The sequence below is a fragment of the Oncorhynchus kisutch genome, linkage group LG5 (genome assembly GCF_002021735.2).
Source record: "Oncorhynchus kisutch isolate 150728-3 linkage group LG5, Okis_V2, whole genome shotgun sequence".
Classification (NCBI taxonomy): Eukaryota; Metazoa; Chordata; class Actinopteri; order Salmoniformes; family Salmonidae; genus Oncorhynchus; species Oncorhynchus kisutch.
Genome location: NC_034178.2, coordinates 18,384,725 through 18,404,497, shown reverse-complemented (window position 1 = coordinate 18,404,497; position 19,773 = coordinate 18,384,725).

Sequence of the window (19,773 nt, the reverse complement as noted above, 5' to 3'; positions counted from 1 at the left end):
ACTGTGATATGAGAGTTGTGTGGTTGAGTCTTAATCTGAAGTTTTGGTGGTAACAGAGATCTATATATTTTTTGGGGTTCTGCTGAGAGTATGTTTGGAGAGCTGCTTCGTAGCTATGGAGAGTCCTTGAAAAAGCAAATGGAATGGTTGTCGTGAGTACCTGAGAATTTCTTACGTTTTGTATGGGTTCTTTGAATATATGAAAATATGATGAATTGCATCATCGATTACCAGAGATTTGATAAAGTAATACTGTGAATATAATTAGATACAATTTAAACAACTGATATATAGACGAACATAGGCTTTGAGTTGGTTTTTTGAATTTATACAAAAGAGGTTGTCTAGACACTGTATTAATACCATTATGCATCTGAATCCCATCTACAGCTACCATCTAAGAAATTATTTTCCCTCCACAAGGGGGCGGACATGTAACGTTTCCAAAATTTGATAGTATTGTCCATGTAACGTTATGCCCCCTTGTGAGTTAATAGTATTGCATGCTGTAGCCGGCTATATAAAGAGGGAGACCTCAGTTCGGTTCGTTGTAACATCACGTCTGGACAGGTCACCGTCCTTAGTTAGTTAACGTTAGCTAGTTCATTATCACAAAAGTGAGAACTGCTCTAGATTGGAAACGTACGTTGATGAGTGTGTAAAGCCATGTTGGCTTTATGGAAACGATATACAATATATGGGAAAGAATATAGTAGAGGGAAATAATCCAAACCTAGTTGTGCCTAGTTAGGACATAACGTTAGCTAGCTAGATAACGGTACTGTACTGTAGCTCATACAACGCCGACGGTCAAACCCGGCTTTCTAATATTTACAGTAATTAGCTATAGTAACGTTGTGGAAGCTTTTCACAGAAAACCATAATTGTCTTCGTTGTTCATTATTAGTATTGTAAAGACCCAGGGTTTATAAGGGTGGAAATCGACTCTGCCGCACGAGCCTGCTTTGCGGCACAGTCGATAGCGCGCCGGACCTCGGGCTAGAAGGTTGAGAGTTCGAGACCTGCTCCCTGCTGTTCTATTACAGTATGTTATATTATTATTATTATTATAAAATATTTATAGACATATTCAGAGCCAAACATCAACCCAACGTAACCTTTTTAACTGTTGTCGCATCCAAACTTGTCACCATCGTTTTCAGTTGTAATTGCGAAGTTCCCGGAAGAAGTCCAGCAACAACGGAGGTTCCTCGATGAACCCACCTTTTTTATTTATTTATTTTACCTTTATTTAACCAGGTAGGCAAGTTGAGAACAAGTTCTCATTTACAATTGCGACCTGGCCAAGATAAAGCAAAGCAGTTCGACAGATAAAACGACACAGAGTTACACATGGAGTAAAAACAAACATACAGTCAATAATGCAGTATAAACAAGTCTATATACAATGTGAGGTGAGAAGGGAGGTAAAGGCAAAAAAGGCCATGATGGCAAAGTAAATACAATATAGCAAGTAAAATACTGGAATGGTAGTTTTGCAATGGAAGAATGTGCAAAGTAGAAATAAAAAATAATGGGGTGCAAAGGAGCAAAATAAATAAATAAATTAAAATTAAATACAGTTGGGAAAGAGGTAGTTGTTTGGGCTAAATTATAGGTGGGCTATGTACAGGTGCAGTAATCTGTGAGCTGCTCTGACAGTTGGTGCTTAAAGCTAGTGAGGGAGATAAGTGTTTCCAGTTTCAGAGATTTTTGTAGTTCGTTCCAGTCATTGGCAGCAGAGAACTGGAAGGAGAGGCGGCCAAAGAAAGAATTGGTTTTGGGGGTGACTAGAGAGATATACCTGCTGGAGCGTGTGCTACAGGTGGGAGATGCTATGGTGACCAGCGAGCTGAGATAAGGGGGGACTTTACCTAGCAGGGTCTTGTAGATGACATGGAGCCAGTGGGTTTGGCGACGAGTATGAAGCGAGGGCCAGCCAACGAGAGTGTACAGGTCGCAATGGTGGGTAGTATATGGGGCTTTGGTGATAAAACGGATTGCACTGTGATAGACTGCATCCAATTTGTTGAGTAGGGTATTGGAGGCTATTTTGTAAATGACATCGCCAAAGTCGAGGATTGGTAGGATGGTCAGTTTTACAAGGGTATGTTTGGCAGCATGAGTGAAGGATGCTTTGTTGCGAAATAGGAAGCCAATTCTAGATTTAACTTTGGATTGGAGATGTTTGATATGGGTCTGGAAGGAGAGTTTACAGTCTAACCAGACACCTAAGTATTTGTAGTTGTCCACGTATTCTAAGTCAGAGCCGTCCAGAGTAGTGATGTTGGACAGGCGGGTAGGTGCAGGTAGCGATCGGTTGAAGAGCATGCATTTAGTTTTACTTGTATTTAAGAGCAATTGGAGGCCACGGAAGGAGAGTTGTATGGCATTGAAGCTTGCCTGGAGGGTTGTTAACACAGTGTCCAAAGAAGGGCCGGAAGTATACAGAATGGTGTCGTCTGCGTAGAGGTGGATCAGGGACTCACCAGCAGCAAGAGCGACCTCATTGATGTATACAGAGAAGAGAGTCGGTCCAAGAATTGAACCCTGTGGCACCCCCATAGAGACTGCCAGAGGTCCGGACAGCAGACCCTCCGATTTGACACACTGAACTCTATCAGAGAAGTAGTTGGTGAACCAGGCGAGGCAATCATTTGAGAAACCAAGGCTGTCGAGTCTGCCGATGAGGATATGGTGATTGACAGAGTCGAAAGCCTTGGCCAGATCAATGAATACGGCTGCACAGTAATGTTTCTTATCGATGGCGGTTAAGATATCTAACAAGTTCTTTGAAGAACCTTTAGGGGCTGTTTTTCATTGACCAAGAACCCTACGGTTCTTAGGGGATCTGAGAACAACTCCAGTTGAACCCTTCATTTTTAGAGTGTAGTCGGCTCTATTTACTCTCAGATTCAAAACATGATGATTAGCATCAACGATCAAGTCAGCTACTGCTGCTCCAATACAGTATGAGGTGAGACGGTGAACTGATGTTTAACTGGGCAGTCAGTCATTCATTCTGTACTATGAGTCTATCAAATCAAATTTACCTTACAGTGAAATGCTTACTTACAAGCACCTAACCAACAATTCAGTTTAAAAAAAGTACAAATAGGAAATAAATTAAATCATACCTTTTTTGTTGTTGTTTTTTTCCACCTTTATTTAACCAGGTAGGCTAGTTGAGAACAAGTTCTCATTTGCTACTGCGACCTGGCCAAGATTAAGCATAGCAGTGTGAACAGACAACACAGTATGGAGTGTTGTCACATGGAGTAAACAATTAACAAGTCAATAACACAGTAGAAAAAAAGGGGAGTCTATATACATTGTGTGCAAAAGGCATGAGGAGGTAGGCGAATAATTACAATTTTGCGGATTAACACTGGAATGATTAATGATCAGATGGTCATGTACAGGTAGAGATATTAGTGTGCAAAAGAGCAGAAAAATAAATAAATAAAAACAGTATGGGGATGAGGTAGGTAAAAATGGGTGGGCTATTTACCGATAGACTATGTACAGCTGCAGCGATCGGTTAGCTGCTCAGATAGCAGATGTTTGAAGTTGGTGAGGGAGATAAAAGTCTCCAACTTCAGCGATTTTTGTAATTCGTTCCAGTCACAGGCAGCAGAGAACTGGAACGAAAGGCGGCCAAATGAGGTGTTGGCTTTAGGGATGATCAGTGAGTTACACCTGCTGGAGCGCGTGCTACGGGTGGGTGTTGCCATCGTGACCAGTGAACTGAGATAAGGCGGAACTTTACCTAGCATGGACTTGTAGATGACCTGGAGCCAGTGGGTCTGGCGACGAATATGTAGCGAGGGCCAGCCGACTAGAGCATACAAGTCGCAGTGGTGGGTGGTATAAGGTGCTTTAGTGACAAAACGGATGGCACTGTGATAAACTGCATCCAGTATGCTGAGTAGAGTGTTGGAAGCAATTTTGTAGATGACATCGCCGAAGTCGAGGATCGGTAGGATAGTCAGTTTTACTAGGGTAAGTTTGGCGGCGTGAGTGAAGGAGGCTTTGTTGCGGAATAGAAAGCCGACTCGACTTGATTTTCGATTGGAGATGTTTGATATGAGTCTGTAAGGAGAGTTTACAGTCTAGCCAGACACCTAGGTACTTATAGATGTCCACATATTCAAGGTCGGAACCATCCAGGGTGGTGATGCTGGTCAGGCGTGCGGGTGCAGGCAGCGAACGGTTGAAAAGCATGCATTTGGTTTTACTAGCGTTTAAGAGCAGTTGGAGGCCACGGAAGGAGTGTTGTATGGCATTGAAGCTCGTTTGGAGGTTAGATAGCACAGTGTCCAAGGACGGGCCGGAAGTATATAGAATGGTGTCGTCTGCGTAGAGGTGGATCAGGGAATCGCCCGCAGCAAGAGCAACATCATTGATATATACAGAGAAAAGAGTCGGCCCGAGGATTGAACCCTGTGGCACCCCCATAGAGACTGCCAGAGGACACACTGAACTCTGTCTGCAAAGTAATTGGTGAACCAGGCAAGGCAGTCATCCGAAAAACCGAGGCTACTGAGTCTGCCGATAAGAATATGGTGATTGACAGAGTCGAAAGCCTTGGCAAGGTCGATGAAGATGGCTGCACAGTACTGTCTTTTATCGATGGCGGTTATGATATCGTTTAGTACCTTGAGCGTGGCTGAGGTGCACCAGTGACCGGCTCGGAAACCAGATTGCACAGCGGAGAAGGTACGGTGGGATTCGAGATGTTCAGTGACCTGTTTGTTGACTTGGCTTTCGAAGACCTTAGATAGGCAGGGCAGGATGGATATAGGTCTGTAACAGTTTGGGTCCAGGGTGTCTCCCGCTTTGAAGAGGGGGATGACTGCGGCAGCTTTCCAATCCTTGGGGATCTCAGATGATATGAAAGAGAGGTTGAACAGGCTGGTAATAGGGGTTGCGACAATGGCGGCGGATAGTTTCAGAAATAGAGGGTCCAGATTGTCAAGCCCAGCTGATTTGTACTGGTCCAGGTTTTGCAGCTCTTTCAGAACATCTGCTATCTGGATTTGGGTAAAGGAGAACCTGGAGAGGCTTGGGCGAGTAGCTGCGGGGGGGGGCGGAGCTGTTGGCCGAGGTTGGAGTATCCAGGCAGAAGGCATGGCCAGCCGTTGAGAAATGCTTGTTGAAGTTTCCGATAATCATGGATTTATCGGTGGTGACCGTGTGACCTAGCCTCAGTGCAGTGGGCAGCTGGGAGGAGGTGCTCTTGTTCTCCATGGACTTCACAGTGTCCCAGAACTTTTTGGAGTTGGAGCTACAGGATGCAAATTTCTGCCTGAATAAGCTGGCCTTAGATTTCCTGACTGACTGCGTGTATTGGTTCCTGACTTCCCTGAACAGTTGCATATCGCGGGGACTATTCGATGCTATTGCAGTCCGCCACAGGATGTTTTTTGTGCTGGTCGAGGGCAGTCAGGTCTGGAGTGAACCAAGGGCTATATCTGTTCTTAGTTCTGCATTTTTTGAACGGAGCATGCTTATCTAAAATGGTGAGGAAGTTACTTTTAAAGAATGACCAGGCATCCTCAACTGACGGGATGAGGTCAATGTCCTTCCAGGATACCCGGGCCAGGTCGATTAGAAAGGCCTGCTCATAGAAGTGTTTTAGGGAGCGTTTGACAGGGATGAGGGGTTGTCGTTTGACTGCGGCTCCGTAGCGGATACAGGCAATGAGGCAGTGATCGCTGAGATCCTGGTTGAAGACAGCGGAGGTGTATTTGGAGGGCCAGTTGGTCAGGATGACGTCTATGAGGGTGCCCTTGTTAACAGATTTAGGGTTGTACCTGGTGGGTTCCTTGATGATTTGTGTGAGATTGAGGGCATCTAGCTTAGATTGTAGGACTGCCGGGGTGTTAAGCATATCCCATTTTAGGTCACCTAACAGAACAAACTCTGAAGCTAGATGGGGGGCGATCAATTCACAAATGGTGTCCAGGGCACAGCTGGGAGGTGAGGGGGGTCGGTAGCAGGCGGCAACAGTGAGAGACTTATTTCTGGAGAGAGTAATTTTCAAAATTAGTAGTTCGAACTGTTTGGGTATGGACCTGGAAAGTATGACATTACTTTGCAGGCTATCTCTGCAGTAGACTGCAACTCCTCCCCCTTTGGCAGTTCTATCTTGACGGAAAATGTTATAGTTGGGTATGGAAATCTCAGAATTTTTGGTGGCCTTCCTGAGCCAGGATTCAGACACGGCAAGGACATCAGGGTTAGCAGAGTGTGCTAAAGCAGTGAGTAAAACAAACTTAGGGAGGAGGCTTCTGATGTTGACATGCATGAAACCAAGGCTTTTTCGATTACAGAAGTCAACAAATGAGGGTGCCTGGGGACATGCAGGGCCTGGGTTTACCTCCACATCACCCGCAGAACAGAGGAGGAGTAGAATGAGGGTGCGGCTAAAGGCTATCAAAACTGGTCGCCTAGAGCGTTGGGGACAGAGAATAAAAGGAGCAGATTTCTGGGCATGGTAGAATATATTCAGGGCATAATGCGCAGACAGGGGTATGGTGGGGTGCGGGTACAGCGGAGGTAAGTCCAGGCACTGGGTGATGATGAGAGAGGTTGTATCTCTGGACATGCTGGTTGTAATGGGTGAGGTCACCGCATGTGTGGGAGGTGGGACAAAGGAGGTATCAGGGGTATGAAAGGTGGAACTAGGGGCTCCGTTGTAAACTAAAACAATGATAACTAACCTGAACAACAGTATACAAGGCATGTTGACATTTGAGAGAGACATACAGCGAGGCATACAGTAATCACAGGTGTTGAATTGGGAGAGCTAGCTAAAACAGTAGCTAAAACAGTAGGTGAGACAACAACAGCTAATCAGCTAGCACAACAACAGCAGGTAAAATGGCGTTGACTAGGCAGGGAGGGTCGGATTAACTACACACAGAGCCTGAGTGCGGCTGGGGCCGACAGATAAAACATAAACAAGCAGAATGGAGTACCGTGATTAATGGACAGTCCAGCATGCATCAGCTATGTAGCCAAGTGATCAGTGTCCAGGGGGCAGCGGTGGATGGGGCAGGGAAGGTAGACTGGCGAGTATTATCCAGGTAAAAAAACTGGCTGGCTGTGCAGAAGGTAATAAGGTAAAAGCAGATAGCAGTGGGTAACAATGACTAAATAGCTTGTAGATAGTTAGCTGGTTAGCTTCTGGAGGTTCTTGAGTGTGTTCTAAAAATTAAAAAATAATAGCGTTTCCGTATCACATTGGGTGAGGCAGCTTACCGGAAGGTATGAACTAATTAAAAATCGAAAAGAGATTGAAAGTAAATATGGGTACAGTGAGTGGTTGGGACGCGGCGATTCAGACGGTTAGCAGGCCTGTGCTAACAAGCTAACAGTTAGTAGGCCGGGGCTAAACAAGGTAGCAGTTAGCGGACCGGGGCTAAACAAGCTAGCAGTTAGCAGGCCGAATTAGCAAGCAAGGAGATAGCAAGGGCTAGAAAGTTAGCCTTTGGGGGACGTCGCGATGGGGTGAGTCTGTTTATGCCTCTTCATGCGGTGACATCGATAGACCGGTCGTGGGTCCGGATATTGTAGCCCAGGAGTATGCTTCGGTGGTAGCACAGGAGCTCTGGCCGGGATAGCTTCAAGCTAAGTGGGTGGAAACGCTAGCCAGGAGTAATCATCTGGGGTTGCAGTTAGCTAGTTGTGAAGATCCAGCTGAAAATGTTCCGTTTGCGGTGGGAATCCGGGGCTAAAAAAGAATAGGTCCGTTATGCTCTGGTTAGAGTCGCATTGTTCGAACTAGCGAGAGCTTTCTGAGCTAAAGGTTAGCTGATGACCGGTTAGCTGAAGACCGCTAGCAATGGTTTACTGATAGCTGGTAGTTAGCTGGCTAGCTTCAGTTGAGGGGGTTTCCAGATCCGAATTAAATATAAATACTTTAGAAAAAAAAGCAGATCCGCGCTACATTGGGTGAGGCGGGTTGCAGGAGAGTATTTAGAAGTTGAGGTTTAGCAAAATGTTTTAAAAGATATGCGAAGAAAAATATGTAAAAAAAGGATATATACAATTGGATAAAATATCATTCATTCTGTACGAGTCTATCAAATCAAAGTCTAGTCTATCATTGTTGATATTGAAAAAGCCTACTGCACATTGTGGTGGAAATTGTAACCAATCAGGAGAGACTTTGACATTTCTTCAAACAATCAACCTTTTTTTGATAAGAATTGCAATAATGTAGCTGGTCAGCCCTACACTCTGAGGTGGAAGGCCACGAGGTCGATGACACAAGGCGTTCAGAAGCCTTATATAGTCAAACTATCTTGTGCATATAGAAAACATGTGATCTTGGTATGTGTACGTGTCTGGAGAACGAGACACAGACTAACTGTGAATTGGTAGTCTCGTTCTGTAGCAGCAGCTAGTTATTCTAGTTTTCCAGTGAGGTGTCAAAACAACAGGAAATCACTCTAGACACAGTTCCTCTGAAGTAGATCAATGGTTCCCCCGAATTGGGGCAAGCGCCTTTGGCCTGTCTGTCCAGAGGGTGTGTCTAGAGCTAGACTGGAGATAAATAAAACCTAGCCTGTACTGTGTGATGTAGTAGGGAGTTGTAGTTTCTCTAGAGATAACTCAGACCCAGCCTGAACTGTGTGATGTAGTAGGGAGTTGTAGTTTCTCGAGAGATAAATCAGACCCAGTCTGAACTGTGTGATGAAGTTTCCAACAGGCCAATATTCTACATAGTTTAGCGCATTAAACATAATTAACTACAATGACCATAATCCATTGCGTGCCTAATTGTCTTGTCTGTTTATTTTACACCTGTTATGTGAAAGAGAAAGAAGAATGCATGATGGTCAATGCTATCTGGGATCCTTGGGACATCTCTACCCTAAACCCTAACCTTAACCCCTACCTTAACCATTTTAAATGTCAACTTCAACTGGCTAGGGACGTCCCAAGGATGTATCTCTACCTGAAAATACATGATCTAAGTGATTGATAGTTGGTATTCAGCAGTCATAAAGCTTTATTTACTTTAATGACCTACTAAAATTGTGATTTTGTCAGACAACAGCTCTACACTTTATTGACTGACTGATCCTTCCATCCCTCTTCAGCCTTCCTCTCCTCTGAAGACCCAGTGAGGGTGGAACTCAGTCAGAGAGCTGTTGAGGGACTGGTTAGGAAGAACACTTCTACAGCCAGAGAGGTGAGAGGTCACACATGGTTTAGATGGTAAATATTTATGTCCCCTTAGTGGTTCTTTAGTTGTAAGGAAACGGAAATATGTTCCATCATCTATGTTTATTTACATTCGTGCAAATTGTCCACTGATATTGGTGTAATTTCTCACCCCTTTTGGCTGTATGAAAGTTAATTTCCACTCAGGCATACACATTTGTTCTTTAATATTATGAAGGTAATTTGTGTCAAATGTACTTTTCCCCAGTCATTCACCCCATCTCTTTACGTTGAGTCGCCTGACTGCATCCAGACTATGTCAAAGGCCCATCCTGGTAGATCTGAACCTAATGCAGCTTGGAATGATCAGATGACATAAGTCACATTTAGGTGCCAGGTGTAACTGAGGCCATAGATGCTCCATATCCATTACTTTGAGTGTTTTTTATAATATGACAATGTGTTTATTTCTTTGTTGCTGGGGCAGTCAAGAAATGGAACATGACATAAGCAGAGCTGTGGGAGACCACCTCAAGCCCCTGGTAGAGCCGGGGGTGGTGTTTACCACTCCATCACACCTTCAGCAGGCTGGAAAAGTGGCATTGATCCATTTGTTTGTTTCTGATTTCAGCAGTTGAATCCTTTGACATGGGATTGATACTGATTTTCATACTAAGATGGACCAAGAGTCTTTCGATTGGTCGGTCATTGGGTTCATATATATATATATATCCCCCTCACAAACTTTAAGCATCATTGCACCTGTACACAGCCCATCAGTAAACAGCCACACCCAACTACCTCATCCCCGTATTATTTATTTTTGATCCTTTGCACCCCAGTATCTCTACTTGGACATTCATCTATCACTCCAGTGTTTAATTGCTCAATTGTATTTATACAGCACATTTCAGACATGGATGCAACACAATGGCTTCAAAGGAAAAAAATATGAAAATAAAAAAATATTTTTAACACAACAAACATAAGACTAATGAGCACCCTAAAGAAATTCCATTGATTAAAATATTAATCGGATGCAATATTCAACCCAAAATATAAGCTTGTTTTTTAGGAGGGGTTCTGATAGACACTGAGGATGTTCACTGACAATTGACTAGTAACAACAACTGGGACATAAAAGACAACCACCATAAGACCCACTAAATCTGCCCAAGAAGAGGCAAACAAAAGAAAAACCCACACCAAACTGAAAGACAGAAAGTAAACCAAAAAGGTGGTTAAAATAATTTATTACAATCAATACCATTCATACTATTACAAAATCATAATTCTCATTCATTCTTAATTAATTCTATTTACAAAAACATCAAACAAAAACAAACCTCAGGGGAGCATCGTCCCTCCCCATCATACCTAACCAATACCTAACCCTTTCCCTATCTCCCCTTCCCTAATCTATCCCCTTACCAAACTCACTCTAACACTCCCAGCCCTAAACCCCCTTTCCACCTCTCCCGTGCCGCATGCTTCCCCCACTTCCTCTCCTCCCTCTTCATCTTCCCCCTCAAATCACCTTCCACCCTTCTCACTATCCCTTCCACCCCCCAATCTCTCCCTGTCTTGACTAAATTCTGCCTGGCTTCCCACAGTCCCTTTTTAAAGAGACTCATGAGAAGCCAGAGCAGAAACCTGTCCCTATCCGTTCCCTTTGCTCTCCCTACGCCTCTCTCTAGCCTAGCCCATGTCAAAACAAAATCACTCCTAACCACACCTAGCATCACCCGTGCCCTAGCCCAGACTAGTCCGGCAAAGGCACAGTCCCAGAAGGCATGGCGCACAGTCTCCTCCCTGCCACAAGAGGATCTTGGACAGGTGGGGGATTGCACCAAACTATACCGGTACAAGATGGCACGTACCGGCAAGCACTTATGGAGGCCCAACCAATTCAGGTCCTTGAGCCTGTTGTCCAGGCCCCGCGCCTGCACTCCCTCCCAGACCACTGACGAGATGCCCGCTACAGGCGCAGGACTCCCTGCCTGCCTGACCTCCTCGTACAGGTGCCTGTGGTCTAAACCTACTCGGGCAACTTCAACCTCGGGGTGCGCACGCAGCCACTTGGCCGCATGGCCAAAGTGCCACGGCAGCTGTTCCGCCCGAGGACCCGCGTTAGACCACACCATTACGCTTCTCGCCTTATACGAGAAGAACACCCGCAGGAGGTAACCGGACGGGTGTATAACCGGACGAGCAAGCTCCGTCAACAAGAAAGAAACAAAAATGGCGTCCAGCTTGAGGGGGAAATGTGGTACCCCCCTACCTCCCTCCCCGATGGGACAGATCATGCGTGCCCTGGCGACCCACTCGCACCTGCCACTCCACATAAACTGAAACACAAGCCTCACTAGAGGCCTCCTCAGACAAGCCGGCAATGGGTAGATGTATGCCAAATACAAAAGAGACGGCAACACATCCACCTTTAGGACCAGGACTTTGCCCATAAAAGACAAATACCTAGCCTTCCACATTGCTAGCTTCCTCTGTACCACTGCGATACGCATGTTCCAGTTTAGCGTCGCTGAGCCGGAGGTCTCAAAATGAACCCCGAGAATCCTCAGGGCCCCTTCACAGAGAGATAACCCCCCAGGCACATCCGTTCTACCGCGCCATCTTCCGAAAAACTTGAAGGACGATTTTGCATGGTTCAGAACTGCTCCCGACGCTCGGGTGAAATCCCCAAAGATGGCAAGGGACCTTGTCAGGCACGAGTCCTTGCACAACAGCAAGGAAGTATCGACGTAGGGAAGGGCTGTGCGCAACCGGTCTGCTAAAACCTTTGCAAGAATCTTGTAATCTACGCACAGCATGGTCAATGGCCGCCAGTTGCCAAGGTCAGTTGCTTCCCCCTTCTTATAAAGAAGTGACAGCACACCAACAGCCATTGATCCCCCCGGGACCCCCGTCTCAAGGATGGCCTTCAAGACTTCGAGAACCACTGGTCCAAGTATACCCCAAAACTTGAGGTAAAACTCAGCCGGCAGCCCATCCATCCCAGGCACCTTCCCTTTTCCCATCCTCCTAAGAGCGCTCTCAACCTCTTCTAGTGAGATCTGGGCCTCCATCACGTCTCTAATGTCCTCTGGCAACCGCCGGGACAAGTGTTCTAAAAACACGTTTCCCTGCTCTACATCTATTTCCCTTTCCTTAAATAAACCTTGGAAATGATCAGTTGTCACCCTGACCATTTCCTCTGGTTTACTTACCATACTACCATTTTCTTCCCTAACTCCCTGCATTACCTTCCTACTCTGTCTGGCCCTAACCGACTTAAAGAACATAGCGGAACAAGTCTCATTATGTTCTAGAAAGCCACTATGCGCACGCTCCAGGAAAGCTCGAGCCTTCTGCTCCTGCAGCTCCCTGAGCTGCGCCTTTAGGGCTGCGAATCTCTCCCAGTCAATCGACCCGCCGAGGTTGCCTGCCTCGTACTCGAGTTCAATTAACCTTTGGATACGATCCACCTCCCTCCTTTCCTCCCTTTTTTTCCTTCTACAATATCCTATTATAAAAGCCCTTATCCTCCCCTTGACTAAATCCCACCACTCTAACACCCCCTCGCACATGGACCGGAGGCCGTCAAGCCTCCGAAAGAAACTAAAAAATGCGTCAACGAAAGCCTGCTCCTCCAGTATATCCCGATCTAACTTCCAGTACCCCCTACCGAAGAGGCAGACTGGCAACCCCACCTGCAGGAACACCCCGTCGTGATCCGTGAAGAAAACAGGCAACAGGCGCCCAGACAACTGACCCAAAGACCTGGATACAAAAATGTAGTCGAGCCTCCGCGCAACCCCCCTGGAGTTGCACCATGTAGGACCGACCATTGCCGGAGTAGTGTGCAGGCCACCATCAACCAGACCATGGCAAGCCATTAGCCCAGAGATGGCACCTGCACTGCTATCACCGCCTACCCCTAAATCTATATTAAAGTCTCCTCCTATCACCAAGTGCCTGTTTGTAACACACAGGGGCGCCAGACAGTCCACCATCTCCCTCCTGTCTGCCGCCACCTGTGGCCCATACACCCCAATTAACCTATATCTAGCTTCTCTAAACTTAACATCTGTCCCCAAAACTCTACCCTGCATTATTACAAAAGTGTTCTCTATTTTAACCTCTCTATGCCCACACAAAATCCCTACTCCTGTTGAGTGCACCCCTCCTAAACCTGAACCTCCTGTAAAAAACAGAAATCAAACCCCACACCCTCTAAATAACAAAAAAACGCCCTCCTTTTAACATTATCCCTTAACCCCCTAACATTTAGACTAAAAAAAGAAACAGAACTATTCATTTAATTATTTACAACAAATAAAAATACAAAAAAACTAAGAAAAACCAGGAGACTCACCCGATGCTCCCCTGGTCCATCTCCACCGGCGGGGACGTCCTCTCCTCTCCTGACGCCCCCCGTCCTCCATCCCAACCCATGACCCAGGCAGTGTGTTGGGTCCTCGCTCCCCACCCACCATCCCCCCCTCCCTGTTTGCCTCGGGGCTGCATGTAGGGGACCCCATCTCCCCAAACAGGAGTTGGGATCCCTCTAGCAATCCCCCTCACTGGAGTCATCCACTAAAATGCAAGGGGCTGAGGCAAACCGGGAGGACAAATTACCCCCCCCCCCCCGCCACTCTCTTAGCCCCTCCCCCTCCACCCCCCCCTCCCTCTCACTTCCTGCCAAGCTCCCCCTCTTTATCCCTTTCTTCTTTGGTGAAGGAGGTAGCGGGGAGACACAACGTCCCATCCCCGCTAACTCCTCCACCAAATCCCTCATTTCGACCTCGAGGAAGCCTGGCAGGCTGTCCCCCCACTCCTTCACCCCATCTCCCCCCTCCCACCCCCTCCCCTCCCACCTCCACTCCTCCCTCCTTCTCCGTCACTGTCCCCGTTCCCTCTTCCACTCCTTCTCGTACCACTGTCCCCTTCTCCCTCTTCTCAGCTCCTCCACCTTCTTCCGTCCCCTTTTTCTTCTCTCCTTCTGTTCCATTCTTTTCTTCTCCTCGCCTCTTTCTTCCCACCTCATCCTTCTTCCCATCTTCTTCCTGCGCCATCTTTACCCCTGTGCCATCCATGCAATCCGCACGCGTCCTTTCTTTCCTCCCCCCATCCCCCGCTCCCCCCCCAGCTCCCCCTGACCTGTGACGAGCCTTGGGCTCGTCACACTCCTTGGCCTCGTGCTCTTCCGACCCACAAAAACGACATTTCTTGGCACTGCACGAGGCCAGGATATGGCCGTAGGCCATACAACGCCTGCAGAACGGGGGCTGACGTGCATAGTAGAGTGTTCCCCTGTCAGCCCCCAGGGAGAACATCGCCGGAGGATGGAGGTAGCCATCCACACTCTTCGGGGACTCCCTGAGTAACGCCTGGAACCCTCTCCTCCTGTTCCAGAAACCCAGGGAGTCCCTGAGGTACCTCGCTGAGGAGACATTGTCCATGTATCTCCCCAGAAAGGCCCTCACTTCTTCATCCTTCACGTGCGGATTGTACATGTTTACGGTGACCACCCTGAAGTTGTTCTTTGCCAGGCTGGCCACCGCATAATGGCACAGGGGTCCTTTTCTTTCCGCTTCCTTTGCCATCTTCAATACATCATCATGTTTCTCTTGCTTGTGAAACGTCACATCAAAACCCTTTTCATTTCGGTTGCCTTGAAGGCAGAGTACTTCCTTCACCTCTATCCTGAGGCACCCCATCAATATGGTCCTTCCAAAAGTTTCCCTGCCCCAAGGTTCCATCTCCTTTTCAGTCCATGAAAATCTTACGGTATTTGCTATACCAATCCCCGGAACCGACCAGGTTTGCTTGTTTGTATAAATTTTTCTTCTTCAAAAAAAATCTCTCTTCAGAAAGAAGCTTCAACCTGAAATGAAATCATCTTAAACCAAAAAGGTGGCGCAACTAAAAGGTGTTGACTCTGCACATCTATCAAGACAACTGGCGCACTGGGCCAGACATTCTTAAATAGAACCTGGACCAGCTCAGGTGAAACACCTTCCCAGTAACGAGATGGACAAGCCAGCACAGGTATAACACATACTGACTAACAAGGTGACACCAATCAGTGCGTCCTACGTGCTAATGAGCTATACGTGCTAAAGTCCAACCTCAAAACAAATGGAAAAACCAAAGCCTGTAACCAAAGCCTGTTGTCTTAAAGGGGAAGCCCTTTAAGACAACAAATATAGCCTACATTTTTGATGGACAAGTTTGCTCACCACCAACAGAAAACAACTTCCATTTCACATTATAATCAACTACAAGGCTTTACCTTCTACAATATAAACATGGCGTCTACTGGCTGTCAACAATTAAAAACACTATTTCTAAATAATATACAAAAGTATTATTTTTTTCAAGATTTTCTTTATAGAATCCGAAAACTCACTAGCTTCAAGAACTCAAGTCTACTTTTTATTTAACCTTTTTTAACTAGGCAAGTCAGTTAAGAACAAATTCTTATCAACAATGACAGTCTACCAGGAAACAGTGGGTCAACTGCCCTGTTCAGGAGCAGAACAACATGTTTTAACTTGTCAGCACGGGGATTCAATCCAGCAACCTTTTGGTTACTGACCCAACGCTCCAACAACTAGGCTACCTCAAAGTACTTTGAAATGAAGTTGTTTTCAAGTAATTTCACTATAACAGAACGAATATCGGGCAGCCTTCATTTCAAAGACATTTTGCTAGGTGGGATAGCCCCAATATCAAAACACAGATTTAACGTGTCCAAATCAATAACCATTATGCAGAAACAGTTTCTGATATATTGAAAAACGAAACATAAAATGTGCTATGTACAAAAACATCTGCCACAATAATCATATTACTTGTATTTATTTAAACAAGCTCCTTATAAACTGCACAAGCACCAGAAACACTTGTTTTGACAAATAGCAATAAATCCCTGATATTGATTAGGGGGGAAATCAGGTTGTATGTGCTGTTGAAACTAACACAACTAAAAGAAACACATGGAAATGGGAGATATATTTTACCTCACTGGTTAGAGGACAACCTGCAGAAGACAGTCAGCTACATTTTGGAGTGATGCATTAAATTTAGGGGTCGCTAAACAAAGGAACGCAGCACATTTGTCATCACTCATCGATATCATGCTAAAATCATTTGCGAGAGGAGGGAGATGAGGTTGCACGTCCTGTTAAAACTAACAGCTCAAAAACCACACGGAATCTGGGAATAATGTGTACATCCCTGGTTAGACGACTATTTGTAAAAACAGATTGCTACATTTTGAAGTGTTGCATTTTAATTCAAGTGAGTCACCAACGTGGTAAACACCAAGCTACATTGTGAAGTGTTGCATTTTGATTCAAGTGGGTCACCAACGTGGTAAGTGTGGCTTACATGTGACATACAAAACAGCTACATTATTAAGAATTATGTGTAATTATTGAAGAACCGCGTTAATGGCAGTATCCATTTGGGTGTTGTCTATTTTAAAGAAAAAAGTTATTTCACCCTTATTTAACCAGGTAGGCCAGTTGAGAACAAGTTCTCATTTACAACTGTGACCTGGCCAAGATAAAGCAAAGGAGTGTGACAAAAACAACACAGAGTACATGTGGGATAAACAAACGAACAGTCAATAACACAATAGAAAAATCTATATAGTGTGTGCAAATGGAATACGGAGGTAAGGCAATAAATAGGCCATAGTAGCGAAGTAATTACAATTTAGCAAATTAACACTGGAGAGATAGATGTGCAGATGATGTGCAAGTAGAAATACTGGTGTTCAAAGGAGCAATAAAAGTACATTAAAACATGGGGATGAGGTAGGCAGTTGGATGGGCTATTTACAGATGGGCTGTGTACAGCTGCAGCGATCAGTAAGCTGCTCAGATAGCTGATGCTTAAAGTTAGTAAGGGAGATATAAGTCTCCAACTTCAGCGATTTTTCCAATTCGTTCCAGTCATTGGCAGCAGAGAACTGGAAGGAAAGGCGGCCAAAGCAGGTGTTGGCTTTGACCAGAGAAATATACCTGCTGGAGCTTGTGCTACGGGTGGGTGTTGCTATGGTGACCAGTGAGCTGAGTTAAGGCAGAGCTTTACCTAGCAAAGACTTATAGATGACCTGGAGCCAATGGGTTTGGCGACGAATATGTAGCGAGGGCCAGCCGACAAGAGCATACAGGTTGCAGTGGTGGGTGGTATATGGAGTATTAGTGACAAAACAGATGGCACTGTGATAGACTGCATCCAATTTGTGTTGGAGGTTATTTTGTAAATGACATCGCCAAAGTCAAGGATCAGTAGGATCAGTTTTACGAGGGTATATTTGGCAGCGTGAATGAAGGAGGCTTTATTGCAAAATAGGAAGCCGGTTCTAGATTTAATTTTGGATTGGAGATGCTAAATATTAGTCTGGAAGGAGAGTTTAACCAGACACCTAGGTATTGTAGTCTCCCACATATTCTAAGTCAGAACTGTCCAGAGTAGTGATGCTAGTCGGGCAGGTGGGGGCAGTGATCGGTTGTTGATTGATTGGATCGGTTGTTCTTATCGGCTGTTGAGTCTGCCGATAAGAATACGGAGATTGACAGAGTCGAAAGCCTTGGCCAGGTCAATGAAGACGGCTGCACAGTACTGTCTTTTATCGATGGCGGTTATGATATTGTTTAGTACCTTGAGCATGGCTGAGGTGCACCCATGACCAGCCGGAAACCGGATTGCACAGCAGAGAAGGTACAGTGAGATTCAAAATGGTCAGTGATCTGTTTGTTAACTTGGGTTTAGAAGACTTTAGAAAGGCAGGGCAGGATGGATATAGGTCTGTAACAGATTGGGTCAAGAGTGTCACCCCCTTTGAAGAGGATGATGACCGCGGCAGCATTCCAATCTTTAGAAATCTCGGACTATACGAAAGAGAGGTTGAACAGACTAGTAATAGGGGTAGCACAATGGAGGCAGATAATTTTAGAAAGAGAGGGTCCAGATTGTCTAGCACAGATGATTTGTACGGGTCCAGGTTTTGCAGCTCTTTCAGAAAATCAGCTATCTGGATTTGGGTGAAGGAGAAGCTGGGGAGGCTTGGGCAAGTAGTTGCAGGGGGTGCGGAGCTGTTGGCCAGGGTTGGGGTAGCCAGGAGGAAAGTATGGCCAGCCGTAGAAAAATGCTGCTTGAAATTCTCGTTTATCGGTGCTGACAGTGTTTCCTGGGATGAGGTGCTCTTATTCTCCATGGACTTTACGGTGTCCCAAAACTGTTTGGAGTTAGAACTACAGGATGCAAATTTCTGTTTGAAAAAGCTAGCCTTTGCTTTCCTAACTGACTGTGTGTATTGGTTCCTGACTTCTCTGAAAAGTTGCATATCGCGGGGACTATTCGATGCCAGTGCAGTACGTCACAGGATGTTTTTGTGCTGGCCGAGGGCTGTCAGGTCTCGAGTGAACCAAGGGCTATATCTGTTCTTAGTTCTACATTTTTTGAAAGGGGCATGCTTATTTTTAAGGTGGTGAGGAAATTACTTTTAAAGAACAAATAGGAATAGTCTACTGAAGAGAGAAGGTCAATATCCTTCCAGGATACCCGGGCCAGGTTGATTAGATAGGCCTGCTTGCAGAAGTGTTTTAGGGAGCGTTTGACAGTGATGAGGGGTGGTCGTTTGGCCGCGGACCCATAACGGAGACAGGCAATAATCGCTGGTGGGTTCCTTGATCATTTGTGTGAAATTGAGGGCATTTAGCTTGGATTGTAGGATGGGAGAAGCACCTGGCTCGAGGCTAACTGGTGCTAGCTTCGGGACAAGGGTGTTAGCCACTAAAGCCAATCCTGTGTAAATGTCCAGAACTTACGGCAGGAATCCGGTGATGTAGTGGCTTCTAGTCATCTTAGTGAAGAGTCTGGGAGGCATCAGCTGTGTAGTCAAGTGATCATAGGGTCCACTGACTCAACTGGCTCAAGGCTAGCTTCGGGGCTGGGCCACTCGGTGGCAGCTAGCTAGCTGCGATTATCCGGTGTAATGGTCCAGAGCTTACAGGCAGGAAAAGGGTGATAAAACAGTCCGATATGCTCAGGGTTGATATCGCGCTGTGCAGACTGGCATGTATTATCCAGGCTAAAAGCGGCTGGTGTCAGCCAGCAGTGGCTAACAATGACTAAATTGCTAGTAGCTAATTAGCTGGTTAGCTTCTGATGGCTCGCTTCTGATGGAGGTTCTAGCTATAAGGTCTAAAAAAAATAGCAGATCCGTATCATAATGGGTGAGACGGGTTGCCGGAAGGTATATTTAATTTAAAAATGGAAAAGATTTAAATATATTGCAATATATTAAAAAAAAATACAAAAACATACCATTTACAACAAACACGTCTTAATGCTTCCCCATCTTGGATTACAGATGACTCAGTTAAAAAACATTGGATTTAGCAAACTCTGAAATCATTTAGTGTTCTGTACCCATGAAAACGGTTTTCCCAGCATAACATAAGGAGCCACTAAATTATACATAGTTTGATTGCATTTCAGAATACAAAAAAACTGTCTGACAGCAAGATCCCGTATTTAAGTTGAAGTTCATCATATGACAAGCGTAACGTTATGACTATA